This window comes from Marmota monax, unplaced genomic scaffold (assembly GCF_021218885.2).
Source record: "Marmota monax isolate L192 unplaced genomic scaffold, Marmota_monax_Labrador192_F-V1.1 WCK01_AAM20220418_F8-fsc00007, whole genome shotgun sequence".
Taxonomy (NCBI): domain Eukaryota; kingdom Metazoa; phylum Chordata; class Mammalia; order Rodentia; family Sciuridae; genus Marmota; species Marmota monax.
The window spans coordinates 25,042,597-25,057,123 of NW_026692781.1; positions in this window are offsets into that span (position 1 = coordinate 25,042,597).

Sequence of the window (14,527 nt, forward strand, 5' to 3'; positions counted from 1 at the left end):
AAAAATGTTCATCAACACTAGCAATTAGAGAAATGCAAAACGAATGCAAATCAAAACCACTCTCACTCTAGTCAGAATGGCAGCTATTATGAAGACAAACAACAATACTTGTTGGCGAGGATGTGGGGAAAAATGTATACTCATACACTGCTGGTGGGACATCAAATTGGTGCAGCCAATATGGAAAGCAGTATGGAGATTCCTTGGAAAACTGGGAATGGAATCACTATTTGACCAAGCTATCCCTCTCCTCGGTCTATACTTAAAGGACATCAAAACAGCATACTATAGGGACACAGCCACATCAATGTTTATAGCAGCACAATTCATAATAGCTAAACTGTAGAACCAAACTAGATGTCCTTCAATAGATGAATGGATTTTAAAAAGTGGCATATATACACAATGGAATATTACTCAGCAATAAAAGAGAATAAAATCATGGCATTTGCAGGTAAATAGATGGAGTTAGAAAATATAATGCCAAGTGAAGTTAGCCAATCCCAAATAACAAAATGCCAAATGTTTTCTTTGATATAAGGAGGCTGATTAATAGTGGGATAGGGAGAGGGAACATAGGAGGAATAGAGGAACTCTAATTAGGGCAGAGGGGTTGGAGGGGGAGGGAGGGGGCATGGGGTTATAAATGATAGTGGAATGTGGTGGTCATTATTATTCAAAGTACATGTATGAAGACACAAATTGGTGTGAATATACTTTGTATACAACCAGAGATATGAAAAATTGTGCTCTATATGTGTAATAAGAATTGTAATGCATTCTGCTGTCATATATAAATAAAACATAATAAAATAGTTATATTGCAAGACAATATTCTAAGACAAAAGGATATAAAGTTAAAATTAATTAATAGAAAATGATATATTATTCCATAAAGAAGATAAAGGTGTTTTTGTAATAGCTTAATGATAAACCTTAAGCTTTCAAAATTGTTTATAAAAAAATGACAGGTTTATCAGGAAAATTAGGTTGGGTCAAGCCACTCAAACTCTCAAAATTACTGTGGCTTCATAATTAAATAAAAAGGTAGAAAATGTACAAATATGTCAGAAATTACAAATAATGTTAAAAGACTAAATTAGTAAAATATAGTTTTTTATGCTATGTTTTTTATTTTGTAAATCCAGTTTATTAAATGTTAAGTTAACTAAACATTAATTTATATCAATTTAATATTTACACCTAAAATATAGAAACATAGAAAGACAAAAATTATGTAATGTTAATACAAAACTAAAGAGACCAGCCATATTTCTAGGTAATACAAGAGTAATCATGAAAATATCATATCACTATGCATCCACCAAAATAACAAAAGTGAAAAAGACTAGCAATACTAAGGTCTTCCCCATAGAAGGGGGAAATAAGATAATTGGGCGAGATGTTCCTGGCATCTAGTGGGCAGAGGCCAGATTTATGGCTGAACGTGTTATAATGCACAGGGCAGTCCTCGAAACAGACTTACCTTGCCAAAATTGTTACTAGGGTTGAGGTTAAGAAATCCTGGTATAAGCTCAACAGAGACATAAAAACGTTCATCTAAAGTGGTTGTAAGGATAAGAGGTAATGAACACACAACACTTGGAGACATAACTGTGCGGGTTTACTTGCAATGTATACTGGCAATATATACAGTCAAATTATTTGCTATAGTTCTATATATGTTACAATTTGGTGGATGATAGCAAAAGTAGCAAGTATCCTCTTTCTTGTCAATAGATAATTCACAATTTCCTATTATTAACAAGAGTAAAGGGGGGCAAAACATCATTTTGGATTACTTAATGGTAAAATTGAGTCATATGGTTTAGGATTGTATCCATCACAAATCTTAAAGAGAGTTTGATTTTTCCCAGGAAGTGACAATTTAGAAAGAACTGACCCCATCATGCTTATTCAAAGCAGCTAAATACAAGATTCTGTCACTGAAAAGAAACAGCTTATATTTTATTTTCAGAAAGACTACACACATCTCCTGTTACCATAGAGATTTTTGTGCCATATTTTACATTCTTGATAAAAATGGATAGGCCACTTTAAAATCTTAAAGAAATATAGTGATTATAAGTTAAGATGTTATTCTTTTAGTCATAATGTTTTCACAATCAGGGGAATTTTATGACCCACAGATAAATAGCAAAATGTCAGTCTAACGACATTTGCTATTTAAATGCTCAGTGCTTGGTTTATGATGAAATCAATGCCTGTAGTATTTGGCATATGACAGAAACAGAATGATCAAATCATCCACAACATGATTAGTTTTGTCTTATAAATATATTAATGAGATTTTTGTATATACCTATGTATGTATTTTTAAAAGAAAAGGTTGTGACTTCTTTCTATAAGGGCAGAGTTAAGCAAAGGACCTGTTTTATGATAGAGATAACATTTTATATTTTCTTTATATATTTTCATGTAGTATAGAATCAAGAACAAATCTATGTAACTGGCAGATATAGAAAAATATGTTTAGTACAGTAGTAGAACAAATTCTGTATGAGTTTTTTCTTATGATTTCATAGATCATGTACCATGTAATATAGAAAGATCTGTCAACAATGTACATAAATCTTTCTACCTCTTCTCTGTCACAATCTGATTCACACTTTTCATTAACATACAAACTGTATAAGGCATTGAGAAACACTCTGGTCTACCTTATTGTACAAGTCAGTCACCATCATAGCTGTTGTGAAATCTACCTGGTAAGGGACTTTCTTGGAATTTGGTGAGGACTGAAATTTGTTGACTCAGATTGATGACTTAATAGGCTGCAGAGTTCTTGGACAGATTAATTATGGAAATTGATGTGGCTATGTTAAAATACAAAACTTTGTCACACAGATATTTAGATTCTATCTGTTAGAAAACAATACATTATAAAATCTCCTGATTTTCATAACACCATTCTCTTCTTTTTCTGAATGCTTAAAATATTTTATCTCCATCTTAACTTTATATGCTACATTTAGCTTTTCATGATCAGATGAGAAAATTTATAAAGAAATAAATAGTTGCAGAGTATCCTGATAATGAAACATCACTCATATAAAGAAATTATCCAGGTATGGTTTAGAAATCATGGGGTGGGGGTTGCATTTCATGATTCTGCCTGTCAGTTTGAAAAGTGTAAGGCACCAACAAAACCTTCTTAAAACGAATCAAAGCATTATTTTTAGATTTTCAACTTTTTGCACTGTCTGAAATATTTCTGTACTTGAAACTTCTGGAGAGAGAGAGAGAGCTGATTAAAACTGTTATAGCATAAGATAGTTTGTCTAAGGCAAACATGATGGTTTGTTACCTTATTCATGAAAATTACTCACATATTGAATTGCCCATTTGCACAGGCCCAGAATACGAATAATTCAAATGTCACATTTGAACTGACACTACCATTTTATGAGTTTTCCAGCAAACCATTCATAAAATCCATTTTTGCAGTTGATCTCAATCACTGGATTTCCTGAACATTTTTCTTCGAAAAAGAGCCTTTCACTTTTTTCTTTATTGCACTGTGCACCGTGGAGTAAGCTTGACCTTAAACAAATTGAGGACCTAATCGTCACATTATCAGCTGTATGTGGGACATAGGTCAAAAGGTCAATTGAATGCTGTGAAGAGCAAACTGGGCAACTTTCCAAGTCCCTGATGATGCTGTTTAAAGAAAGAATTGTGAGCAGAGAAAACAGGCCATTATATTCTCAAATTTAGAAAGTCCAAGAAATCCATTAAGGTTCACAATTTCTAGAATCATCCACAAGGTAAATGTTAATATTGAACTGAATACACGTTTTCTTTATGTTTAGGAGTTATGTCCAGAATAGGCAAAAGAAGAAGGCAGAATGTTGATTATGGTTGCTTCTGGCTGAGACTGTTAGAAGATTGGAGGATGATAGCTAAGACATATAGGGATTCTTGAAGTGATAGAGAGTCCTAACATTCATTGTGGTGAATCAAGTTGTGACTACTAAAAAACCAAGACATTTTACATATTAAATTGGTAAACTGTATGTTAAGTAATTATTAAAGATTTGAAAAATTAAGAAAATGACTTCTTTATAGGCATGTTGCATAAAATATGATTTCATCTGGTAAAAAGTCTTTTTTTTACCTATGTTGAATGTTTTAATGTCCCAGCCAATGTTCTAAATTCAATTTTTAATATTTAGTACTTTTCACAAATTTATCTCATTTAATCCTCACAACAATGTGTTCATGTTGGAACTGTTATTAGTTTCAATTTGTTGATGAAGAAACTGTTATGAAAAGAAATGAAATAACTTTCCCAAGGACACACAATTTAATTAGAAAATAGCTTCTTCTGGAGGAGGGACAACAAATTCAATAAAGTGGGACAGAATATAGTGATAGTAGTTTTTAGAAACAGGCTCCATTTTTAGTAATCTCTTAGAGCACTAGGCAGGAGCTTCTGAACATTTTGTTGTTTCCCAGGATACAAAATTTCATTTATACCGTTCAGAGCAAATGACTCTAAACAAAAAAAGCAATACATGAAAAACCATATCTGTAAAACAATTCTAAAATAGTTACTACATATTTCTATAAATTCACAAATTCTATGCATTGTTGGTAAGTTTACTTTAAAACTCAGATTTGGATCATCAAAGAAAGGATCATTTAGACCAGCCACTTATCAGGCTTGAATGCAAAGGCAAAGTGTTTGTTCATGGTAGGTCATCCTGTATATAATATGGAAACAATATGCTATGCCACTTTCTAGAGGAAGAAATATAAATAAAAGTCAATAAAATTAGGTACTGACACATTACAGTTTTAATTTGTGAAATAGTTCATTCATCCTGTAATAATCTAAAATTTTGGATGCAGTTTAAGCTCTTGAGTGAACTTCAAAATGCAGATTTATTCAAGCATACAAATAAACTCAAACATTCATGGGGAGGAAATGAAGTTCAATTGGACTCTGGTCTGAGAAATCATAGATCAAGGCTTCTTTTTCAATCCTTCAAAGGTTTTGTTTTGTTTTGTCTTTGAGATGGGGGTCTTACTATTTTATCCTCTGTTTATTGGCTCCTTGGAATTACTTGTATTCCAGATGTTCACACATGATAGTCTTAGCCCCCATTTTACTTTATATCTGAAACTATAAACACAGCCTAACTAAAGACTGTTTCTAAATTCCAAATCGTGAAAGAAAAATTCTGATGAATCCCTGCTAAACCAATAGATTGTCTGATTTCACACCAAGTGTAAATGTCACTGATGGCCAATGGTGCAGAATCTTGAGGATATAAATATGCCCCTCCAAAGTTGGCAGACAGGACAGGCTTCTAGAAGGAGCTCTGGGATAGGCATCAACCTTTTAAGTTTTGAGAAAATAGACATTTTTTAAATCTAAAGAAGCAACTGATAAGAGTAAGGAGACCATATTTCCAGAAATGCTTTAGCTTTTTGTTTGTTATTGCAATACACATAACAAAATACCATAAAATGGGGAGCTTATAAACAACAAAAATTAATTTCTGACAATTTTAAAACTGAAAGTTCAAAATCAGGGTGCTGTAAGATTCAGTGTCTAATGAGTAAGAAGTTACTGCTTTATATATAGTGCTTTCTATCTGTGTCCACACACGATGGAAGGGGTGAATGCATTTTCTGGAGTCTCCTTTATAAGGACACTAATCCCATTCGTAAAGAACACTGATTCCCACAGGAACTAAATAACTCCCAAAGGGCCCTCCCCAATACTATCACCTTGGAGGTTAGGATTACAACGTATGAATTTGGGGAGGTATGAACTTGGGGAGGACACAAATAAACTCAGAGCATGTTGATTATATATAAAGAAAGGCATTTAATATTGTCTGATGTGAATTAATTGTCAAATATCAACTCTGATATATAGTTTCAGATTTCAATTTTTTTTGTATGGGGAAAACACAATTTTCCTAAACAAGAATCAAAATAAGTCAAAAGAAAGAAAAACTTCTTAGTATCATTGCTAGCCAACTTCGTGTGCATTTTATAATGAATCATTGTAATGTGCCTTTTTTTGGGAAATGACAGGAAAATAATGGTGTTCGTGAAGACTGGGATCCTTCCATTGTTTCCCATGATGTTTACCTGTTTTTCTTCAATACAGAGTCAGTCATAGCTTAAGTTTTCAAAGTCTTGGAAAAAAATCTTACAAAACAATAGCTAACACAGAATTAGATTGTAATATCAACCTTCAGGCACTAACAAAAATATTATATTTTGTTGATTTATTGTGTAAAGAGTTGGCATGCTCTTCATCCTCTAAGCACACAGCCATTGTATCCAAAGTAATTTAATTTACTTTTATATTTGATGAAGACTATTATGAGGGTGAAAATTAAAATGTCAGAGAAAGTTCTTCACTGTATTGAGACATGTGATATTAGCTATAGCCTCTTTGGCAAGAATTTATATTCTGCCAATGAAATATTTAACTTCTATCATGGTTCTACTCCAATCACATCTGTATACTGATTAAGATTGGAAGATAGTGACATTCTTTGCAGAGAGCAGCTGGAATAAAATGATCAGTTCTCTTAACCTTGGCTTCTGGAATGAGAATTATGAAGAGAAAAAGTAACAGTTACTAAATAAACATTTTAAAAAGGCAATTATCCTTGCAAATTTTTGTTCTTCTGTATAACAAGCACAAAACTCTTAATGCTTGTTTTCCATGCATGTACAGCTGTTAAGAAAGTACACATCTATCAACTTTTGGTGTCTGTATTGCAATACAAAAGAATCTTTAACTGCTAATCCAACTTCTATAAAATGGTGAGTTTCTTTTTTATTTTGTTTATTCTTAACCTAGCCCAGGTAAGTTTTAGAACATTTCAGTAAATGTCATTTATAAAATGAATACAACTAAGTTTTGTGTATAACCTGTGCTGATTTAACTAACTTATTTTAAAATGGCTGAATTTAATAGGCATTTTTACTTGTAGCTGGACAATTCTACATAATGCCCCACAATTTGTTTACTCTTTCTTGCTTTTAAATTGGTAGGTTTGACATTTAATAAACTGACAAAAATGCACAGTTGCTTTTTTATACACCACTAATGAGCTGGTGTTCATTAGATGGGGAGAGGAGTTGTAAATGAAAAGGAGTTTGAAGTTATTATCTTTTTAATACTTGAAATGTTATCTAGCACTATGAAATTGTTTAAAAAGGTAGTTGGGTTCTTAAGAAATTTGATAGTCCCTGGAATGATTTTATTCACTTTTCTTACTGGGAAACAGATGGAAAAATAGTGTTCATTTACTGGGGAACCACTTGGGGCAAAAATGAAATTGATGGACATTTCCCATTTCTCTTTCTTCTGTTTGCTTGTGACACTCAAATACTCTAGACAGGTAAAAGAAAGGTTTTGTAAGGTTTTCTTTATGTATAGATTCCTAGATTTAATAGGATTCATGTAGAAAGTAAGAGAAATGCAAGAAAGTAGTTAGTAAGGGAATGTATTCTGACGAAGGGCTTCTCAAGGTATTTTTCTTGGGCAAAGCAATGAGGCCAGGGTTTATAGAGTTGAATGGGGAATTTCAAGTATTGACAGCCAATAAACTTGGGTTCAAATCCCATTTTTGCTTTATGTTAACTACAGATTCTTGAAAAATTATTTGCCTGTTTTTGTGAGTCTCTGTGATTTATTCCGAGGAGGAAGAGGGGAAAGAGGAGGGACATAAACAACAGATTCACTTTGAAGGACTAACATGATAACATGACAACACGCAATAGACCAACATGTGTGTGTTTGTTCTGGATAAATATTCTTATCTTTTTTTTCTTTAATTTCTGCAGACAGAATAGGGACAGAGACTTTCTCACATTGTAATGACTTTGTGAGAAACAGAGCGATTATACTATTGTATCTTTCATAGTTCAGCCTAATTGCTTGTCAGAATACACAATTCAGAACTCTGGATTAGATTAAGTTAAATTAAATTACCAGCTAAGGTATAGCTCAGTGGTAGAGCACTTATCTCTTATGCACAAGGCCCTTGTCTTAAGCATAGCTAAAAAAAATATTTTTAATTAAGTAAAAATCTATTCCTTATATAAAAAATATAATTGCTAACTACACAATGTATAGTTAAGTATTTTTCTGGTATATACAGCTCAAGAGGATTACAAAAAAAGAATCAAGAGGTATTTCATATCATAAAATTAAAAATTAATTTTGGTTAGTAAGATTTGAAGAAAATTAATTGACCAAAATCTTTGTTTTGCTAATGATGCTCAGCTTATAGATCTGTGGTGATTATTAATGAATGAATTAATTAATATCATGTTAAAAGGGATGATCTACATGATTTCTAATTAACTTTTTTTTTGGTACTGGGAATTAAACTCAGGGGTACTTAACCACTGAGGCACATCCCTAGCTCTTTTTTGTATTTTTTATTTAGAGACAGGGTCTTACTGAGTTGCTTAGTGCCTCACCATTGCTGAGGCTGACTTTGAACTTGCGATCCTCCTGCCTCAGTCTCCCAAACCACTGGGATTACAGGTGTGCACCACTATGTCAGGCTTCCAATTAACTTTTATTAACCTATACAAAACTCAAAAGTTTTCGTCCTTAAGTTGGGTCATATACTGTTTTATTTGTCCTTGTATGTCTTTATATTTATTTATGGATTTTAGTCTACATATGCACACATATGTATATACATACATAAAATAGAAACACACATATACATGTATGTGTATATATTTAGTAATTTATAACACTTTCCATAGATTTGTAAATTTTGAAAATAATCTATATTTTATGTCTTTTCTCTCCATTTTATGTTCACAAGATTTATCAGTATAGATGTCTGTAGCTCTATGTGACTCATCTTCAGCGCTCTGTAGTATTTTATTTATAAACTTCAATTTATACTTTAATTTAAATTCATCTTCTTATGGATTAATTGTACATTTAGGTCTACATATAATTTCACATATAATTGAGATCCAACTACACTTACAATCAGTATCATAACTTTAAACTTTTCCATTTTAAGATAATTCTACACATTAATTTAAAACTCCTTTTAATGATCCTTTTAATGGCTGTGCCACTTATATATGCATAATACTTTTTTTAAGCCATTCTCTAATGACAGAAGTTGATTTTCCTCTGGTTTTTCCCCAATAAGAGTAACATGGTATCTTTAGAAATTTTTTTTTCTTTAGGACTATATTTCTTATTTCCTAAAGACAGATTTCTAGAATAGAATTATTGATTCAAAGCAAATAAGTTTTTAAGGCATTTTATTACACATTGGAAATTTCTTTTAGAAAAGGAGGAACTAAGTTTTATTTCACCAGTTCTATAAGAAAACTATTTTATGTCTATACTCTCACATTATTATTTTCAAAAGTAATTATAAGGCAAACAGAAACTTGGCCAATTAGACAATAAATTATTTTATTATATTCATTTGCACTACCAAATGAATGATGGTTTATTGCTTGTTTTTCCTTTTTCATAATATGACTTTTCATGTAATTTGCCAACTGATTTCCATTGCATTCTTCTTTTTTTTAAAGAGGCAGGACTCCTAATTCTTCAATGACTCATTTGATCACACAGATGGTGTCAACCATAAAGTGGTTTGTTTTCTTGAACTGAATTGATTGCTTTCCTATGAAAGAACCCAGGGAAATGAAATCTGAGTGATGTGACTTATCCAATTTCCTGAAGCATAATGATTTCAGTAAGAAGAGTTATTTTTGGTGATAGATTATTTTCAGTAGAAAATATTTATACAACTCTAAAAATCAGCTTTCACATAAACATTTATTCTTCTAAGTTGTATAAAGAGTCCAGATGTGGAATTACCTCATATTTTTTTATTACTGACATTTCGTTTTGTTCTTTTTTTTCTTTCTAATCTCATTTTCAGTTCTCCTCAACTATTGCAAACAAACAAACATTGGATTAAGACCAAATTTCTAAAGATATGTACTTAGTATTTATTTCTTCTCACAAAGAAATAAGAATTGTTTTCAAAAGCCCCACCATATGAGTTGGATCTTAGCATTACATTCATGAAATTTACTTCTCTAATTCCTACACATTTCAAACTACTCCCATTTCTACTTATTTGGTGCATTTCCTAATGATAGATTTCAATCTATCATTAGGAAATAATAAAAAATACAGCATTAAAGAAAAAAAATTTGTGAATATATTCATGATGTTACTCTTATTAAGGAAAATCATATTCTATCATTAGAAAATGACTTAAATAAAACATGATGAATAAATAAAAGTCACATACTTGTTACAACTATGGTCACAAGGAGATTTTTCTATGTATTTGTTAAACAGATTTTAAGGATGTTAAAATGTATTAAAGTTATTAAATTTTAGTATTCTATCGATGTTTAGTTCAAGAGTATTAGAGTCAATCTGTTGTGAATTAAAAGGTGTGTAGTCTAATATTATATAAGGCAATGTATAACAGAGACAGAGCATCCACTAATTGGGCTTAAAAGTAGTGTAAGCATGTTTAGTGTCTCACATTTAGCATAATTTGGGGAAGGATATCAAAAATACATTTTAGAAAATGAAAAACAAAAGAACAAGAAATAACTCATTTTATGAAGTATGCACAAATTCTGGCTTCTAGACTAATGGAGTAACTACTTTCCTGATATTTATTTTTCTGTATTCATAAAGATAAATCCTATGGCAATGGTTTCTAAATTGTGTTTCATAGATTTTCAGGATTCTGCAGATTTGACTTAGGTACTCAAAGCCAAAAGGATGGGGTTCTCCTCTGCCAGAGCAGATCTACTGTTACTTTTTCTATGTAGAGTACTTTTTCTTTTCAAGGAAACTGCTATTTTATTTGCAGATGACAAATATCTGAACTGGCCACTCAATTCTCTTATCTTTTCAGATATTTTGAATCATGGGCAGGACCAGTTACATAACTCAAATCACATAAATAAAAATGCAGGGCCCCTTACTAGAAAATTGTTAGGGATTTCAAGGCAATGACAGAAGAACTTTAAATCCAAGTCTGAGGCTCCTCTAGATGTAAGGACTTGGGTGACAGCATAGGTTTCATGGGTGTGAAACCAGCCTGGAGGATGAGACAGGAAGAGGCCTAGGTGGACACATATGGGTAGAATTTTACTATTGGTGCTTGGCCCAGATTGGTAGTAGAGAGGCCAAGTGCTCATCAGAATCAGCAGGCTCCTCTCTCCACTTCTGCCACCATGCTGCTGAGCTTCTCAGCCTTTAACTAGCCTGCTGCCATGGTTTGCATGAATCACAACACCACAGCCCTGTTCTGAAGGAAAACAGTGAAAAGTGAGTCAGCTTTCATATGTCAAATAGGAGAAATTGGAAGTATTTGAAAACTGTTTGTTAGATACTTATATTTTTTAATTGGGCTATTCCTTATTTAAAAATTAATAACTTACAACACACTTAAAATTGGGAAAATTGACTCAGAGAGCTATCCATCCTCAAGGAGAAAGATGCATTATTGATCATGACAATATCCAACAGGCTCCTGTTTCAAGGTTTTTCTTGTCCTTCTCTCTCTCCCTCCTCCCCCTTCTTCTTTTTCCCTCTCCAGTGTAGATATACCTTTAAGTCTTAAGAATTTCACTGAATTGAAAGCCCAGCAACATCAAAGCTATGACTCTAATGAAGCACAGTATGCATGCTCCTGCAAAAATTCTGATTATGTGTCTCTATCTCATTGTGGGATAAATGCTCTCATATAAAAACAAAACAACAAAATGGCTTCCTTCCTTGTCACAGGTTTGTTTTTTAGGCTCCTTCTTCTGAGTCTACAAAAATGATGTTATATCTGACAGATTTTCATGTTTTACTATCTATAAGCTTTGAATAAGGAAACTCACCCATAGGGCTATCAGGCTGCCAAACTTCTAATATCTCAGGTTTCCCTTTTGGGGACTCTTCTCCTGCAATGTGGAAGCGGTATCACAAGCCATCTTCTTTGTCAGAGGGCTCTCATAACAACAGCACCAAATTAAAATAATGGCTACTTGAAACTAGAGAGGTTCAGTGTTGCAGTGTCTGATACCAAATCCAAACTCCCTCATCTATTTATATAGATTTTTTTACATCTCTTCCAGATCTCCCTTTCAGGCCTGAGCCACACTCTCCAGTTACTGGGAATGCTGTCAGTTCATGGCTTGCAGCTGAGTTTCTCCCTGGGGATTCCCTTGGCCTAGGAGAGCTATATTCCCAGGGATGCCTGACTTCAGTGAATGGCAGATACAGGATTGAGAGGCCTAATCCTCACCCCAGCTGGGAGCACATCTGAGGCCTATCCATGCCAGTTTCAGAGTTTCCTGTGGAGTTGGCCCAGGTCACTGTTGTGAATGGATCACAGACTTCTGTTTCAGCCCAACTCAGCTTCCTTCTCTATCTCCCCAAGTTGTTAATTCCAACAGCAGGACTCGCTACATAATTTATGGAACACAGTGCAAAAACGGACCCTATTTCAAAAAACAGAAAAAAAAAAAAACCCTGCCAATAAAGAAACTAAAAAATAAAACTTTTACCTCCCTTCCATAATTTTTTTCTTGTCCAGAAATTTTCTTTTTTGAGATTATTTTTGGTCATATTTGCTACTTGATGAAGTAAAGAAAAAATAAATATTTATTAGCCCAAATTTCACTGTTAATCACTAATATTATACAATATCTGTTATAAATGCCAACACACGTAGATTTAATTGATGTTTGGAATCATGGATATCACACATATCATTTTTGCTATTATCTGAATGTTTGTGTTGCTCCAAGCATTCAATAGTTGAAACCTAATCACCAATGTGATAGAGCTAGTAGATGGGAGCTTTGAGAGATGAATAGTACAAGGCAAAGTTCTTACAAAAGAGGCCCCAGAGACCTGCCTTCCTCTACCTACCATGTGAGGACATAGAGAAAATGGCCATCAGTGAGAAAGTGGGCCTTTGGCAGACACTGAATATGCTGGCCTCTTGATCTTGGGCTTCCTGGACCCTAGAATCATGAAAAATAAAGTTCTGATGTTTATAAGATCTTCAGTGTACAAGGTTTGGTTATAGAAGCCATAACAGGCTAGGTGAAAATTCCATACTTCACACATTTGTGCATATCCATTTAACCCTTCCTCCATGCTCCCTTTATAATCCTGTGGGCAAGACCCAGATAGAAGAATGTGAAGGCATAATTTAGTCAATCATTGGGTGGGAGGCATGGAGAGCTTACCAGTATTGTTCTGAGAAGTCGTTATTAACTGTGATTCCATGGGAAGAGAATCTTCCTGAGAGAACAGAAATGTAGGTTTCCTTTAAAAATTCCATGGCAGCACACAGCACACATTGTTTATAAAAGCCATTTAAGACATCTAACACATTTTGATTGAGCATAATATTTAGGTAATATGAGCAGTCTTGGGAATCATAAGCATGTATATGAAAGTAATCCAATTTAGAGAATAGAAATTTTAATTATTTATGGACTAGATAAATGAGTTTGGAACCTATTTTTATGAGATTAGATGCACCTTTGTAAAGTCCTTCTATAGGTCTCAAAAATAATGAGCTGCATTCAGTATCATTTATCACTAATTATATGAATCAGAAAGTTATGAGAGTTTTCACAATTTCAGAACTACATACTTTATTTCCAAAGTATATTCTTTAGTGTATATATCACTTCTATTATGTTTTACTAACAGAAAATAGTAAGCTATTTATCAAAGCATTACCATAATAACTTTAGTAGAAAGAAAAAAAAACATGAATTGAATCTCTTGAGAAATACTTCAAGTTATAATATTTAAAAGAAAGCTTAATACTTCATTGATTATATTAAAAAAGACAAAATAGAATGATCCTCAGTTAGATCTGTAGTGCTTATTACTGAATTAATTAATATCATATGTATGTGATCCCTTTTTTTACTAAGCCCAGCAGAAACATTATATCTAGACTTCTCTTTAAAATTGAAAAGTTTGTGCATTTTAAGGTCAGAAAAGGGAATCATTTTAAGAAGTGTTTCACAATCAATCCTCTCATATCTTTTGGGATAAGACAAACCTGAGTATATCTAACTCTTGAGTACCTCTCATCTTTCCCCTTGTGTCCAAATTTCAATGAAAGTTTTCATCATCCTCATGGATCTTACTTCATTTAGTCAATAACAACATTCTTTCATATGACAATCAGAATCAAAGTTACTAAAATATTTGCTTCCTATTTATACTTACTATAGTTTTTTTGGCTTTAATATACATACAGGAAAATTTTCAAGACATGATTATTCAGTTCTAATATAATGCTCTACTTAGCAGGCAGGTTGTCTTTTATTCTGAAGTTCTAATCATGGCATCATGGATCCTTCTAGAGTATTGATCTCTGTTTATTCCTACTTTATGATTTCTAAGATTACAATCTGCTTCTATGGGTCATACCCTTGTGGCTAAGGGTTACTGCAGGTGAACAGAAGGATGAAATCAACC